Below are 18229 nucleotides of genomic sequence, written 5' to 3'. Positions count from 1 at the left end.
TATATATATATATAGAACCCGCCTTGTCTCGCCATATGTGAAAATATCTATAATAACAATAGCAGGGCCAAACCTCGTGCAAACACCCTGACAATCCTCTCAATAATTCTACATGTTCCAAAGTCACAATCAACACAGCATATCAACTTGCACCACAGGTGCCCATATACCACATCATTATCAAAACAACAATACCATTATCACAACAACACATATCTCACGACTTAATAACAATGTATACAAGAGTCTCAACAACAACACAATGAAACGAAAATAACTCAACAATGAAATATATTCCATAAAATAACAACTTTAAAAAAAATATGTTAATAGCTCTAAATAACTACAACTCTAATTAAATGCATAAGAATAAACTCAACAATAAAAGATATGACATGTAATAACAACCTCAATTAAATGCATATAAGAGTAAGCTCGACAATGAAAGATAGAACATGTAATAACAAATTCAATAAAAGCATATAAGAGTAAACTTGATAATGAAAGATAGAACATGTAATAACAACTTCAATTAAAGCATATAAGAGTAAACTCGACAATGAAAGATATAACATGATATGACAACTTCAATTAAATGCATATAAGAAATCTAAGAGTCTAAACCGGCCAATTTTCAGATATAAGGCTGTGTACATACTCATCACCTCGTGTACACGTCTTTCACGTAATTCAAATTATGCAATTAAACTGAACCCTACGGGGTAGTTCCTCCCCTCCCTCCCCCCTCCCCACAAAGTTAGGTAAGATACTTACCTCAACTAGGCCAAATCAACACTCAAAAATATCTTTTTATTTAAAATTTACCTCCGCTCGGCTCAAATCTGACCAAAATTGACTTAATAACATCAAATAATGCAAAAGCAATCAATCTCAATAAATAAAATTAAGATCTTTATACAATTATCCAAAAGTCAACAAAAGTCAACCCCAGGTCCACCCGATTAAAACCCGAGTCCAAGGGTAGATCTCGACTACCCATAACCCCACGAGTGTATATATGTATTTTATTTTCAAATCCGAGTCCAATTCGACTCTCAAACCTCAAAATTTTATTTTTCAAAACATAGTCAAAAATCCCCAAAAACTCTCTTCAAATCTCATGATTTTGATGTTAAATCTCATAAATAATCTTGCAACATAATAGAAATTGAATCAAAATCACTTACCCAATAGTTTGGTATGAAAATCTCTCCGCAAAATTGCCTCCCACCGAGTCTAGGGCTCAAAATGTGATAAAATGAGACTAGTCCCAAAATTAAACCCTTATGTTCAGCTATAGAAGTTGCAAATGCAACCCGTGATTTGCAAATGCGAACCATCGCAAAAGCAGCTAGTTGGTCGCAAAAAGCAAGCTTCCCCCAGCCCAGGCTTCTATTGTATTTGCGAGGCTGGCTTCGCAAATGCTAAGCCTGCCAGTCCACTACTTTTTCGCAAATGCGGCCATCATCTCGCAATTGCGAGAGCAGAAACACCAGCAAAGTCTAAACCTTCCTCAAAATCTCCGAAATACGTTTGAAACTCACCCGAGCCCTCAAGGCTCCATACCAAACATTCACGCAAGTCTGGAAATATGATACGAACTCGCTCGTGCGATCAAAACACCAAAATAATATCCGAAACTATGAATCAGACAGAAACACATGAAGATTTCAAAAAATTCAAGAACTTCTAAAAACACAACCACAGGTTCGCTTCCTATTAAATCAACTCGGAATGACGCCAAACTTTTCAGATAAGTTTCAAATAATAAAACGGACCTATTCCAAATCCCAAAACTGAAATCCGAACTCGATAAATATAAAGTTAGACCATGGTCAAACTTAAAAAAATTCTAAACTTTCAAATTGCCAACTTTCGCCAAAAGATATCAAATCAACCTAGGAACCTCCGAATCCAATTCCGCGCATACGCCTAAGTCTAAATTACCATCCAGACCTAACGGAACCATCAAAACTTCGATCCGAGATCGAATACGCAAAAGTCAAACTTAGTCAACTCTGCCAACTTAAAACTTCAAAAATGAGAATCATTCTTACAAATCTATCCTGAATTACTCGGAAACCGAAACCGACCATACATGCAAGTCATAATATATAATATGAAGCCACTCAAGACCTCAAACAACGAACGGAACGTTAAAGCTCAGACCGTAACAAATATCTATCTCAAAATATACGAGTAATTAACATATCTACATAAACTTAGAGCTAGAAAGGTTCATCTTATGTCAGAGTGTGTTTTTATTTGACCTCCTTGATTAATGTGATGTTAATAGATATATCATGAGATATATAATAAAAGATTAGTTCTCTTAGTTAGCAAGCACTATTCAACTTGGTGAAAAGTGATTTTCTTTCTTAAAATATTTTGTAATTATTGACCATATATTATAATTTTCATGAGCTTTTGTTCACGTTGTAAGTTATTTAGTAGTGCTCTGCTGTCAATGTTATATTATAAATGCTTTAGCTGTGCATTGGTTGTGTTCAGTAATTATTTAGTTGGATCGCATGGAAGGTTGAATAAATTTTCGAAACCAAATTGTAGTATAACCCTATTAAATAAAGATACTAACTAATGCAAGTTCATGGGTAGACAAAATTGCTGTTGACATTAAGTTTTTGGACAATAAATCATTCTTTTGATCTCTCTTCACTCTTGTGTACTTGCTATAAATGAGGTTTCGAAAGCTATATTGCAAATTGTAAGGATCTTGCCCTATACTCTCTCCGTATACTTTTACTTGACATGTATACTAAAAATAAATTTTTATTCATATCAAGAGAAGACAATTTTTTTTCTTGTTATACCCACAGTATTTATTACTCATTTCAAATAATTTTCTTAAATCCAATCAAATATGCATTAATTAATATGTGTATCATGATAAATTATGCATTTCATTTATTATTTCTTAAGGGCGTGAAAAGTCAAAACGTGACAAGTAAAAGTGAACGGAGGGAGTACTATATTTAAAACAAGGCTGTAGTAACCAATTATTGTACACTTCTGGTTATTAAAGAAGAGTGATGTCACTGAGTTGTCAACAAATCTTTTCTCATACTCCATCCGTTTTATTTTATGTAAACTCATTTGATTGGGCACAAAATTTAAGAAAAAAAGAAGATTTTTGAACTTGTGGTGTAAAATGAGGCACATATATTTTGTGTGACTATAAATCATTACATAAAGATAAATTATTTTCAAATATGGAAAGAGTTGTTCCTCATGGTACTCAGGGCCATGGACGTCCAGGTCGGCTTTGTTAAAGTATACATACACATGGAGTCCTTCATTTTGACACGAATTAAAAAGGAAATACGTTCACATAAATTGAAACAGATGGAGTATTAACGAGACTTCATTGATGTTTCTTTTGAAACCATTGAGTGTACAGGAACCAAACGATTGATTCATCTGAATATAAAAGCTTTTTCAGCCTTTAATTAAAATTAATGAAATGCTTATTCATCCATAACGTGCGTTATATTTCTAAATTCTATTAGTTGCTCTCTGTATCTATACCTAGCTACAACATATTCTTCGGAAAAGGAAAGTTTAAACCATAACCTTGTTGTGCTATCAAATGAAAGGGTAAGGAATTTTTTTTAACATTCTCCTTTTTATTTATTTGTTTGTGGCTATGCCCCTCTTTGCTCCAATATTTGGAACCATCTTTATTTCTTTATAGTTAAAAATTTAATTTGTTGGTTGCAAATGTCTTCTTATTGGTAATGGCAGCACTTATTTAAGTTCATGTACATTCTGAGTATCTGAAAAGCATTTGCTTACTGCAATTCACCATACATATGCAATAGCAAAATTGTTACTCCATTTATCTCAATTTGTGTGACGGTGTTTGGATTTCGAAAGGAAAACAAATTGTTCTCTAACCGTAATTTAAAATATGCTTTTAAATATTTTAAATTACTCTTTACGAAGTTTTTAAATATGCAAATTTTATTACAAAAAACTTAAAGATTCTATGTTCAAATACACCGTCAAAATTAAGAAATTTGAATTTCGAAAAGTTAAAAAGTGTCACATAAATTGAGACAGATGAATATATAATTATTCTAACTTGTATTTAAGATTTTGAAAAGGCAAAACAATGACACTTGGGCACGAGTAAACTATTTAAGATCCCATTTTAAGAACAAAGATTGAGCAAGCTAGTCCTGGTTGAAAAGATAATATATTTTGAGTAAAAGTAAGCACGCTAATGTGATTTTCAGTGTAATACCCAGTTTTTTTTTTTTTTTTAAAGTGTAATATCGAACTACATTATTTATTCATTTAATAATCAATTGAAGTGATAGTCTAAACACATGAGTACACTTTCTATTGATACATTATTTTTAGTTAATAAAATTTGTTCAAATTGTGCCTATGAAACACTTTAACATGATTGGATAATTATTTATCTTCGCAGGAAATATGAATAAAATGATGGTTTGTAACCGGATGATGGAATTGGAGTATATTTGCGTATTTTTCTTTATGCTGTCTATCACATTAATAAATGGTAAAATATACCCTCCATCAGTAGAAGAAGGTTGTTATTGCGAGTGAATTGATTACTGGGTCATGTATAAAGACGACATTCCTACACCGGAGAGAGGAAGAATGTGTAGAGAAGGATTAATTCCAAGCTTTCATTGTGACCTTAAGGATTTGTATGATAGGGCCGTTGATAAGACACCCTTTTTAGATTTTCCGGACTGTGCACCCGAATTGTAACGTAGTATTATATCTTTATTAATTTCTTATCAAAATAAATTTATCTTTGTCGTGTCGTTACGACGACAACATTTTTCATGATAAAAATAAGCACAATGCATAGTACTGAAAGCTTTATTTGATGTATCATTTTTTATTCTATGATTTTATAGCTCTTAATCAACTACTAATAGAGGATACACTTTCTTAATTTGAGTGCCTGTATGAATTACTAAAGAATTTTGTTCTTTACTGTGTTCCTTAAACGTGAAGTAAAATAAGCAGTAAAGTAAACACAACGATTTTTATGTGAAAAATCACCCCGCTCAAAATGTGCAAAAATCACGACCTACTATATAGGATTTTCAACTTCAACTCCACTAGAATAATGAGCCAAGATGTATCAATTACAAGACTGTAATTCAATGCTCTCCGGTACTTTTACAACGTCTATTTGATTTACAAGTTAGTCTAACTTGTAAAGCAAACACTCACTCCAACTCACTAATTGTTTACACTCACTAATTATTTGTGACACTTTGATTACAACTCAATTTCCTAAAACACATTCGCTAGACTAACTCAAGAAGAACACAACACTAGTACTCGACTAGAGTGTACAAAATGTAGTTCTTCAGTTGATGTGTAAAAGGATAATCTTAGAAGTCCAAATGGATAGTATTAAACGCATGGACTCCAAGATCTTCTATGAGTCCTATGCATAGTCAGCTTCTCGTTTGATGGACTCCTACAATTTCAAGGGCTCCACAAGTTATGGGGCTCTTGTCTCTTACTGATTTATTCGTATCTTCTTGGGCAACAACCCTTATCATGTGTAGCAGCCTTCTTCCACCAAATTCGGACCTGGGTAACTTTGAGATAAAGTTATTGTCTCGCACAGACGTACAATCATCAACCTGTAGGAGTTGATACTTAAAACAATTGAGCAGCTACATTGAGGACCTGGTTCTTCAAACATTGCATATAAATAAACTTTGTTAATCATCAAAATCTCAATACTCAACCCACTTTTTTCTAATGGAATATATATACTAGTTTTCAAAGAGTTTTATAATGGTCCCGGAGTATTTTACTCAATATTTTAAAATTTTGAATAAGATGCTTAAATTCTTACACTTGATATTAGGAAAAAAAAATTAACTAGGGTAAATCCGTCAAAGATAATGATTAGAAATCCTTGTTCTATCAAATATTAAGAAATATGTACGTATACGTTTCATGTCAATTGTATGATCTAACCATCATACAACATCATAATGAATTATTTTATTTTATAGCTCTTAATATGCATGGTCCATTTAAACTAATCACTCAAAATTTTAACGAGCTTTTATCAAATATTTTTCCAGAAAAAGATAACATATCTCTTAGATTTAGAAATTTTTCTATAACTCCTTCCAAATTTGTTATTGTGATTCGTACCTCTCGATCTTATTTTAATTTTTTAAATAAAACTTGTTGAAATGATGAGATTTCGACACTACTTGTCACGACCCCAATTTTCCTCCGCAGGATATTGCGATGACACATAATCTCTAAGACTAGGTAAGCCTAACATACATGCAGAATTTAACTGAGAAAATGATAAAACTTTTGAATTACTCAACAACTATCATAAATGGACTCCGCAACTCAACAGAAAAAACTTCCAAAATCCGGTGATACCAAGTCACAAGTTCTACAAGAGTATACTTCTCACGACACAAAATTTCCCACCTACGGGACCGTGATGGCGCCTAACATTTCACTTGCTAGGCAAGCCAACGTTAGAGAATCATTAAACCAATTCCTTGTTTCCATTCAGTAATTAATAATAATTAACTAAGATGAAATATAATAGGTGCGGAATTTTATAAAACTATATTAATTACTACCACCCGGATCTGGAGTCACAATTCACGAGCATTCTAGAATTTACTACAAGTAATAGTCTGAAAGAAATATAACTGTTTGAATGAAAGAAGACAGTAGGAAATAAAAGACAGACGAGAACTTCAAGGTCTGTGAACGCCGACAGCTATACCTTGAGTCTCCGGACAGTGGACCAATAGCAAAATCTCGATCAACCCGAGCCGGTATCAAAATCTGCACAGAAAGTGCAGAGTGCAGCATCAGTACAACCGACCCCATGTACTGGTAAGTACCAAGCCTAACCTCGGCGAAGTAGTGACAAGGCTAGAACAAGTTACCCACATATAACCTGAACAGTATAATCATGCTAGTGGCAACAACAGTAAATAAAGGAATAACGCAGAAATAATGGGAAGGAGACATACAGTGATGGAATACAATATAAAGAGTGAGAATAATGAAAAGACAGAATTAAACTGAAAATCCTTAAACAAATTGAGCAAATAAAAACAACAAAGGAAAACTGCACGGTATCACCCTTCGTGCTTTTACTCTCAACCTCACCAAATAAATAAATAGAACAGCATGACATCATCCTTCGTGCTTTTACTCTCAACCTCACCAAATAAATAAATAGAACGGCATGGCATCACCCTTGAATCAATATTCGAAAGTTACCAAATCTCAGTAAAACCAGATATAAGTCACCCAACATTTCAAATAACCCACTAAGCATGGATAGTAGAATTTAAGGCTACAAAATAGACAAGAATAGAATTTCACTCGCATGCTATGACTCGACAACGACGCATAGATGCTCGTCACCTTACCTATACATCGTATTTAATAACCAAGCACGTAGCAAATAAACACATAGTACCTATTCCCTCAAGCCAAAGTTAGACACGACACTTACCTCACTCCGAACACCACTTAATTCTCAATCACAGCTTTTCCTTTGGAATTTACCTCCAAACCACTCGTATCTATTCAAAAATGACTTACTAACATCAATATTGCTAAAGGAATAAATTATATTTCATAAATTAAATTTCTCAAATTTTTCCTCCAAAAAGTCGAAAAATTGACCCTGGTCCCGCTTGGTCAAAACTTGAGGTTCGGACCAAAATCCTTTTACCCATTCATCCCCGAGCTCGAATATATAATTGGTTTTGGAATCCGACCTCAAATTGAGGTCTAAATCCCCAAATTTTCAAAATCCCTAGTTTCTATCCTAACCCCTAATTCTACCATGAAAACTCTAGATTTTAGGTTGAAACTTCAAGAAATGTAATAGGTAATTGAAATAAAATGGTTTAGAATCACTTACCAACAATTTGGGGAAGAAATGGCTCTTGAAAATTCGCCTCTCACCATTTGGTTTTTGAGAAAATGAATTTTTGGTTAAAATTTCATTTTTGGATTCTGTTATGTGTTGGGCGACAGTGTTCTTCGCATTCGCGAGAGCACTGTCGCGTTCGCGAAGGGTACTGGCTGCCAAGCCTATGTGTTCGCAAGACCTAGCTCACGTTCGCAATGGTTACTCCCCCCGTCCTTTGCGTTCGCGAGACATTGCTCGCATTCGCGATGAAGGAACTGCTGACTCCCCCTCCCCAATGCCTAACACTATGCGTTCACGATGGGCTTGTAGCGTTCGCGAAGGGTAACGCCCCCATCGCTTCGCGTTCTTGACCAAGCCTTCGCGTTCGCGAAGAAAAAATCTTCAGCTGCCCGGTTTACACTTCGCATTCGTGAGAGTACCTTCGCGAACGCAAAGAAGGACATGCCAGAACACCTGCTGCAGCAAAATACCAGATTTTCAAAGTCCAAAACATCCCGTGGCCTATCCGAAACTCACCCGAGCCCTCGGAGCTCCAAACCAAACATGCACACAAGTCTAAAAATATCATACGAACTTGCTCGCACGATCAAATCGCCAAAATAATACCTAGAACTACGAATTTAGCACCAAATCAAATTAAATTCTCAAGAACACTTTAAAATTTCTATTTTTCTCAACTGGACGTCTGAATCACGTCAAATCAACTCCGTTTCTCACCAAATTTCACAGACAAGTCTTAAATATCATAATGAACCTGTACTGGGCTCTGGAACTAGAATACGGACCCGGCACTAACAATGCCAAACATTAGTCAATTCTTAAAAATAATTAATTTTCAGACTTTTAATTTTCATCAAAAATTCATAACTTGAGCTAGGGACCTCCGAATTCGATTCCGGGGATACGTCCAGGTCCCATAATTCGATACGGACCCACAGAGACCGTCAAAATATAGATCCGAGCCCGTTTACCAAAAATATTGACCGAAGTCAAATCCTTATCCAACTGGACAGAGCTGAAATCTAGCACATGGGATGAATCGCCGTGATACTTTCGAAGCATGGACACATGGAATACCGGATGAACAACTGTTAAACTAGGTGGCAATGCAAGCCTGTAAGCCACCTCTCCCACTCTCTCCAGAATCTCAAAAGGTCTGTTATACCTAGGGCTCAACTTGCCCTTCTTTTCGAACCTCATTACACCCTTCATGGGTAATACCCGAAGTAATACCCTCTCTCCGACCATGAATGCCACATCACGAACTCTACGGTCGGCATAACTCTTCTGCCTAGACTGAGTTGTACGAAGTTGATCCTATATAATCTTGACCTTGTCCAAGGCCTCCTGAACTAAATCTGTACCCAATAACCGAGCCTCTCCCGGTTCAAACCAACCAACTGGCTATCAGCATCGCCTTCCGTATAATGCCTCATATGGAGCTATCTGAATGCTCGACTGGTAGCTATTATTATAAGCAACTCCGCAAGTGACAAGAAATGATCCCAAGAACCTCCAAAGTATATAACACAAGCGCGGAGCATATCTTCCAATATTCGAATAGTGCGCTCTGACTGTCCGTCTGCCCGAGGATGGAATGTTGTACTCAACTCAACCCGCGTACCTAACTCACGCTGTACTGCCCTCCAAAAGTGCGAGGTAAACTGCGTACCTCGATCAAAAATGATAGAAACGGGCACACCGTGAAGACGGATGATCTCACGAATGTAAATCTTTGCCAATCGCTCCGAGGAATAGGTAACTGCCACACGAATGAAATTCTATGACTTAGTCAGCCTGTCCACAACAACCCAAACTGCATCAAACTTCCTCTGAGTCCGTGGGAGTCTAACAACAAAATCCATAGTGATACGCTCCCACTTCCACTCAGGAATATCTAACCTTTGAAGTATACCACCAAGTCTCTGATGCTCACACTTTACCTGCTGGCAATTTAGGCACTGAGCTACATAGGCAACTATGTCCTTCTTCATTCGCCTCTATCAATAATGCTGCCTCAAGTCTCGATACATCTTGGCGGCGCCCGGATGAATAGAATACCGGGAATTGTGGGCCTCCTCAAGAATCAACTCACGAAGTCCATCCACATTAGGCACACAAATGCGACCATGCATCCTCAAAACTCCGTCGTCTCCAACAGTAACCTGATTGACACCACCGTGCCGCACTGTATCTCTAAGGACAAGTAAATGAGGATCATCATCCTGCCAATCTCTGATGCGCTCAAACAAAGAAGACCGAGCAATTGTACAAGCTAGAAAATGGCTGGGCTCGAAAACATCTAACCTCACGAACTAGTTGGCCAAGGCGTGAACATCCAATGCAAGTTGTCTCTCACCAACTGGAATATATGCAAGGCTACCTATACTGACTGACTTTCTACTCAAAGTATCGGCCACCACATTGGCCTTCCCGAGATGATACAATATGGTGATATCACAGTCTTTCAACAACTCCAACCATCTTTTCTGCCTCAAATTAAGATCCTTTTGTTTGAACAGATACTGAAGGCTACGATGATCAGTAAATACCTCACACGAGACACTGTAGAGGTAATGCCTCCAAATCTTCAGAGCATGAACAATGGCTACCAATTCTAAGTCATGAACAGGATAATTCTTCTCGTGAACTTTCAATTGCAGCGACGCATATGCAATTACCTTGCCATCTTGCATTAATACAACACCAAGCCCAATGTGAGAGGCATCACAATATACCGTATATGATCCTGAACCTGTGGGTAATACTAACACTAGCGTTGTAGTCAAAGCGGTATTGAGCTTCTGAAAGCTCAACTCACACTCGTCTGACCATCTAAATGGGGCACCCTTCTGGGTCAATCTGGTCTTAACAGTTATTCATAATCAATTACAGAATTATCAATTAACTTCACGTTAACAAAAATCTCGTTTCAAACCTTCAAAATACTAATAACGAGATGCGAGGCATGAAGACCTCATAATTATTTACCCGAATTAACGAGTCACATTTAACGCCACCTGGGCTGGCACCTACCTCGTAGGTTACAACTCAATATTACAACACGAATTTGGAAAGTATGCACAAAGAATTTCATACAAAAATTTTCAAATAAGCCTAGCAGGCATGACTCCCTATTAGTACTACAGTACAAATTTAATTTCACAAGGGAGAATTTAAACACAAGAATTTTTATCACAGGGATCTCGTCCTTATATAACTTCTATCGCAGCTCATAGCCCGGTTTAAACATATCAATTTATTTTAAAATGTGAGGACCTCAACCTCAGTTCTGAATCACAAGTAATAAGCACATCTTGCCAATCGAAACTTTCCATTTTCTCCTTTTAAATAACTTTTGTTAAACAAAATCACAACACATACTGAACCTCACACCGATAGGGCATATAATTCATAATTTGTAATTAATTATCCATAAATTACATCAAAACTTACTGAAATGAGTAACACAAAGCCACTTTTAGCCTCACAGCTCTTATTAGAGACAAACATGGAATGATAGGCATAGGTATCTCCATAAAACCTCCCAACAGGAGTAAACACCTAAGTAGATTATAGAATTACGAAGCTCACTCATAAGTGGAGCACAATAGGAGGACTCGTCTTGATACTCATAACCGAATTAAGTTAAGTAAATTATTCCTTTATTTTAAATCGAGGTCGTACCTATAACGGCACCATCTGATGTAACGACCTCCGCCATTCCATAAAACAAATATAACAATGGCTGGGTCTCTACCTCTAGGACGCCTTCTACCGCCTATCCTCCACCCCTAACTGGTCGTGTGGGTGGTGTAGTAACTACAATGGGGCACGTAGACTGAGTGCTTTGATGAAATATGTCTCTCCCAAGTCTGGGACAATTTTCTTATGATGTGCCTAGTATCGCCGTATTCATAACAACCCCTTTGTGGGTTTGGTCTATGCTAGCTAACTAGAATAAACATTATAGGACACTTATGTCAGTGGTGCATTAAAAGAACTTACTGGATCACCTTGATTAATCTGATGTGCGAACTGCGCTGGCCGACTGCCCAAGCCCCAGCCATAATGATTTATACTCGTAGAATAGAATCCACTGAATCCCCCAGAACCTCGAGACGTCTTGGCCTCCTTAGTTTCCTTTTTCCTCACCCCGAACACGTTCTAATATCTTGGAAATTTCTACCACTAGTGGAAATGAAGTATCAGCCTGTAGCTCCCGAGTCATACAAAATTTTACGATCATAATTGGTTCCTTTAATGAGTCTGTGGACTCGCTCTCTGGCTGTAGAAAGCAAAGTAGGAATATGACGGGCTAACTTATTGAACCTGATGGCATATTATGATACCGTCATGGTGACCTGACGCAATCGTTCAAACTCTATGCTCCATGCATTATGGAGAGTACGGGAAACAAACTCTTTCAAAAGTATTTCTAAGAACCGAGCCAAGCGGGCGGTGTTGTATTGGTTGGTCTGCCCTCTTCATAGGCTTGCCACGAACACCTGTGGAGAATTATCTCTCCCAAGGCCAATTTCTTCAATTTTGTTATGCAGACCCAACACTGTTGAGCTGACCCATTTCTTAACATACTCTTCAATTCTTCTTTGGGGTAAACTTTACCCCTATTTATATACAATGATCACAAAAGTAGAGCTCCATACAAATAATTCTTAGTCCAGAATATCGTCAACCACTGTACTTCCTCCGAAGCACCCCAAAATCCGCAACCGTGATGTCCACGCTGAGTAGACCTTCTGTAAATTTAATGTTGTTTCTCTAACTCCTTTGGTACTGAAGTATAAGATTATTACTGAGGCGGACATACCGCAAGTCCTAACCTTATCCTCTACAAAATCTCAGGCCTTAAACACATGTAAAAAAAAATTTGGGAAATCTTTCAGTACCACATATATACATTTCAGGCCAAAACTGATATAACACATGACTCACAATCAATTCATTGATAGTGGACTCCCCCACTCGGCGCGAAGTCATAGTTCTTCACGTCCGATGGTCCACAATATTAACCTTCACAACTCGTATAAATCAACCAGATGCCAAGGTACGTTGCATCCCCCACATTATTCACTGGGTGATCTCTTTATACGTCTGCATCTTCAGTCGGAATCACACGTTGAGGCAATGTTTGAGCATATCTGGCTCCCTCGTAGTTCATCTGCGGCATCACGAACCGTCGACGCACAACTAATACTGAGTGCGCAATGTCATACACGAGTAGGTACAAAGGAATATGAGATATAGGTTTCAAGCAAAATCAATGTCGCACGATAAGGAATGAAAGAAGTGATATTGTTCCTAAATATCATAGCCTCTGAGAGATAAGTACAGATGTCTCCGTACTAATCCTTCAGACTCTACTAAGCTTGCTCGTGACTCGTGAGACCTATGTAACTTAGTGCTCTGATACCAATTCTCACAACCCAAAATTTCCCACCGACGGGACCGTGATGGCGCATAACATTTCACTTGCTAGGCAAGCCAACGTTAGAGAATCATTAAACCAATTCCTTATTTCCATTAGGTAATTAACAATGATTAACTAAGATGAAATATAATAGGTGCGAAATTTTATAAAATTGTATTAATTACTACCACCCGGATCTGGAGTCACAATTCACGAGCATTCTAGAATTTACTACAAGTAATAGTCTGAAAGAAATATAACCGTTTGAATGAAAGAAAATAGTAGGACATAAAAGATAGACGAGGACTACGCGTTCGTGATGGGCTTGTTGCGTTCGCGAAGGGTAACACCCCCATCGCTTCGCGTTCGCGACCAAGCTTTTGCGTTCGCGAAGAAGAAATCTCCAGCTTCCCGGTTTACTCTTCACGTTCGCGAGAGTACCTTCGCGAACGTGAAGAAGGACATGCCAGAACACCTGCTACAGCAAAATACCAGATTTCCAAAGTCCAAAACATCCCGTGACCTATTCGAAATTCACCCGAGCCCTCAGGGCTCCAAACCAAACATGCACAAAAGTCTAAACACATCATACGAACTTGCTCGCGTGATCAAATCGCCAAAATAACACCTAGAACTACGAATTTAGCACCAAATCAAATGAAATTCTCAAGAACACTTTAAAATTTCTATTTTCTTAACTAGACATCCGAATCACGTCAAATCAACTCCGTTTCTCACCAAATTTCACAGACAAGTCTTAAATATCATAATGAACCTATACCGGGCTACGAAACCAGAATACAGACCCGGTACTAACAATGCCAAACATCAATTAATTCTTAAAAACAAGTAATTTTCACTTTTAATTTTCATCAAAAATTCATAACTTGAGCTAGGGACCTCCGAATTCGATTGCGGGCATATGCCGAGGTCCCATAATTCGATACAGACCCACCGGGATCGTCAAAACACTGATCCGGGCCTGTTTACCAAAAATGTTAACCGAAGTCAACTAAAATCAACTTTTAAGGCATAAATTCTTATTTTCATCAATTTTCAACATAAAAGCTTTTCGAAAACTTGCCCAGACTGTGCACACAAATCGAGGAGGGTAAAAATGAGATTTTTAAGGCTTAAGAGCGCAGATTTGAGTTCTAAAGCATAAGATGACATTTTGGGTCATCACAATACTGAATATCCCTTTACAACAGTATCTATAAAAAGGTAAAATAAAATAGAACTAGATAGAGGGTGACTCCGAGGCCTGCGGAAGCCGGCAGGTATACCTTGAAGTCTCTAAATCCGAGCTCGACTCACTGGTGCCTAGACAGGTAAGAGGTACCTAGATCTGCACAAAAAGATGTGCAGAAGCGTAGCATGAGTACACCACAACGGTACCCAGTAAGTATCAAGCCTAACCTCGGTAGAGTAGTGATGAGGTCAGTTCAAGACCCTATTGGAATAAATAAGAAAACTAAAAATTTATATGACAATATGATAATGAAAAAAAATGAAAATGAATCTCACCGCACGCGTTTCAACCCCAATCCTTATACCATCGCATGCGTATCAATATCACAACATATCACAAATCGTACCCCAAGTGTCCAATACAACAACTTGCCACAGAAGTCTATAATAATGGTGTTTCCACAATTAAATAGTCGAGGGCTCAACCACAATATGTAGAAGAGTCTCAACAATAGCAACCGAAAGTGAATAATTCAACAAGAATGATATTTCAACAAATTTACAACTTTGCCTCGATGTGAATCACGACTTTTATAACTTCAACACCAAATTCAACAACAAGATATTCTAAGGAATAACAACTTCAAGTAAAGGAACTCAACGGTTAAATAATGAATAAGGAATTGAGAGGATAATAACTTCAACTAAACATGTAAAGATAATTAGCAAATAAGAGATAATAAAAGTATTAATGATGTCAAGCAAAGAATGTGAAATAGACTAATGATGTTGAATATAACATGTTATGGAAACTCAATTAAAGGCATGTAAGAATCTTCATACCTAAAACCGGTCAATTACCACATTTAGCCTGTGTAAACACTCGTCACCTCGCGTACACGGTTTCCACATATCACAATTAACACAAAAAAAATACCAATCCTAAGGGTTAATTCTCCCACACAAAGTTAGGCAAGACACTTACCTCAAAACACGCTAGCTCAATCCATGTCACGACCACAATTTCCCTCCGTAGGATGTCATGATGGCACGTAGTCTCTAAGACTAGGTAAGCCTAACATTCATGCAAAATATAACTAAAATAATAATAAAAGCCTCAATAACTCAACAACTACTATAAAATAGACTCCGCAACTCAGCATTTACAATTTTCCAAAATCCGGCGAATACAAGTCACAAGCTCTATATAGTAGTACTGAATATCCCTATACATCAATGTCTATAAAAGGATAAGGAAACAAAATAGTCTAGGTAGAGGGGGACTCCGAGGCCTGCGGACGCTGGCAGGTATACTTTGAAGTCTCTGAAGCTGAGCTCTCACTAGTGCCTGGACTGGTAGGAGGTACCTGGATCTGAAAAAAAGATGTGTAAAAGCGTAGCATGAGTACACCACAATGGTAACCAGTGTGTGCCAAGTCTAACCTCGATAGAGTAGTAATGATGTTAGGTCAATGCCCTACTGGAATAAATAAGAAACTGAATAAGTGTATAATAGTAAAATAATGATAACAATAAAAATGAGACAATTAAAGAAATACACCGAGAATAGCTATACTGAACTAAGGCAAATAATACTTCACCAAAGAAAACAAAGGATACTATGACATGGAACAAAACAACAAAAACACAAGTGAGGAAATAGAAAGTATCAACAAGAGTCACTACCGAGGTACCGCCTCGTAGTCTCAAATCACAAATCAATTCACAATCTTTCTTTATATCACCGGGGGAACCTTGCATTTAGTTTTAAAAATCATTTTCCCGAAACAGCTTCCTGCGTTTTAGCCCACCTTATCACACTGTGTGGCTTCGAGTAGTTCCCCTACTAGTCACGCGTATCAAGCCCACCTTGTCTCATCGCATGCGTTTCAACCTCAAAACTTTATACCACCGCAAGCGTATCTGTCACAATCCCAATTTTCCTCCGTATAATGACGTGATGGTACCTAGTCTCTAAGACTAGGTAAGCCGATTTCTATAATAATTAAGCCAATTTTTTATAATGATAATTTGAAATATGGTTTACTATAAGTGCCGAGACAAAAGCGGAATAAGCCTACGCGACAATAATCATAATAACCTCCCAAGACTAGTAATATAGAGTCACGAACTCTAGTTAATTACATGGAATGATCTCAAGGATTGAAATACATTACTGTTCAAATACAAGATGACAATACAAAGAAAGAAAGAACTCCAAGGGACTGCGACGACCAAGCAGCTCTACCTTGAATCCTCGCGACTAATATGTGAACTCTGCCCGAGTCTGATATCACCAATACCTGGCTCTGCAGAAAAATATGCAAAAGTGTAGTATGAGTACACCACGGTCGGTATCCAGTAAGTATCAAGACTAACCTCGGTGGAGTAGTAACGAGGTACAAGTCAAGACACTCACTAGACAAAATAACCTGTGTAGTATAGCAGTATAAAGCTAATAATGGAAAGCAGAAATCTGTAAATGGCAACAAAATCTACATGTGCATATAGGCAGTAAAGCAATAAGAATACCGGGAAAACATCATTTAACCAAATAAGGAACACAAAGGACAAAAAATTTATCAAGTTGTTTAACACAAGTTTCGCAACGAAATCACTCTGTGATCTCATATAATAGTCACAAGTCCCGGGTCTTAACCCGCCATCATATACTCACGGCACCTCGTGCCCACATCTCGAAATCACAATCGCACGGACAATTCACGTGTCAAAATCACAATCCGCTCGGCAATAGTCACAGGCTCACAATCACAATCCACTCGGCATGATCACAGGCTCACAATCACAATCCGCCCGACATGATCACAAGCTCAAAATCACAAACCGCCCGGCATAATCATAGGCTCACAATCACAATCTGCCCGGCATGATCACAGGCTCACAATCATAAACTGTCCGGCATAATCTCAGGCTTACTACCACAATCCGCCCGGTATAATCACAGGCTCCATAGCAACATAAAAATGGATAATACCAGAGTACATACTGGTCCTGATCAATAAGTATCAAGTTTCGTACTCATGAGCTAGTATAAGTGGTATGCTACAATGTATGCTTGTGCAAGGGTATTACTGCAGCCCAAATCAATAAGTAAGAACAAGGACATCAAATAGCTCCTCGAAACAACAACAATTCACGCAAGGCATATCACAAACACACATGAAATCACAACATCACACGAAAATCACCAACACAATGTTTCCAAATCATCATACATCAACCCTGACATTTTCCACCCTTATCTCTCCGATAGCCACCCGTATCACTCCGTATTAATAGCTACTCGATTTATACTATATAATAGCCACTCGTATCACTACGCCCTGACAATATCGTTAGCTACCCTTATCTCTCCTATAGCCACCTGTATCACTCCGTGTAATAGCCACCTATATCACTCCGTCCGGACAACAACATAATAGCCACCCGTATCGCTCCGTGCATTCAACAACAGTGAGATGCCACCCTTATTCCCCGTATGATAACAACATTGAAATGCTACCCTTATACTCTGCATAACAACAACCCAATCGCACAACGATTCACATGTACTATCATCACAATAACACAACATAATCAACTCGTATCACAAGTGCCCATAGTCCACAACCATTCCAAAGATTCCACGATAT

This window comes from Nicotiana tomentosiformis, chromosome 8 (genome assembly GCF_000390325.3).
Source record: "Nicotiana tomentosiformis chromosome 8, ASM39032v3, whole genome shotgun sequence".
NCBI classification, from domain to species: Eukaryota; Viridiplantae; Streptophyta; class Magnoliopsida; order Solanales; family Solanaceae; genus Nicotiana; species Nicotiana tomentosiformis.
The sequence above is the reverse complement of the archived record's forward strand: the minus strand, read 5'-3'. Positions refer to the sequence as shown.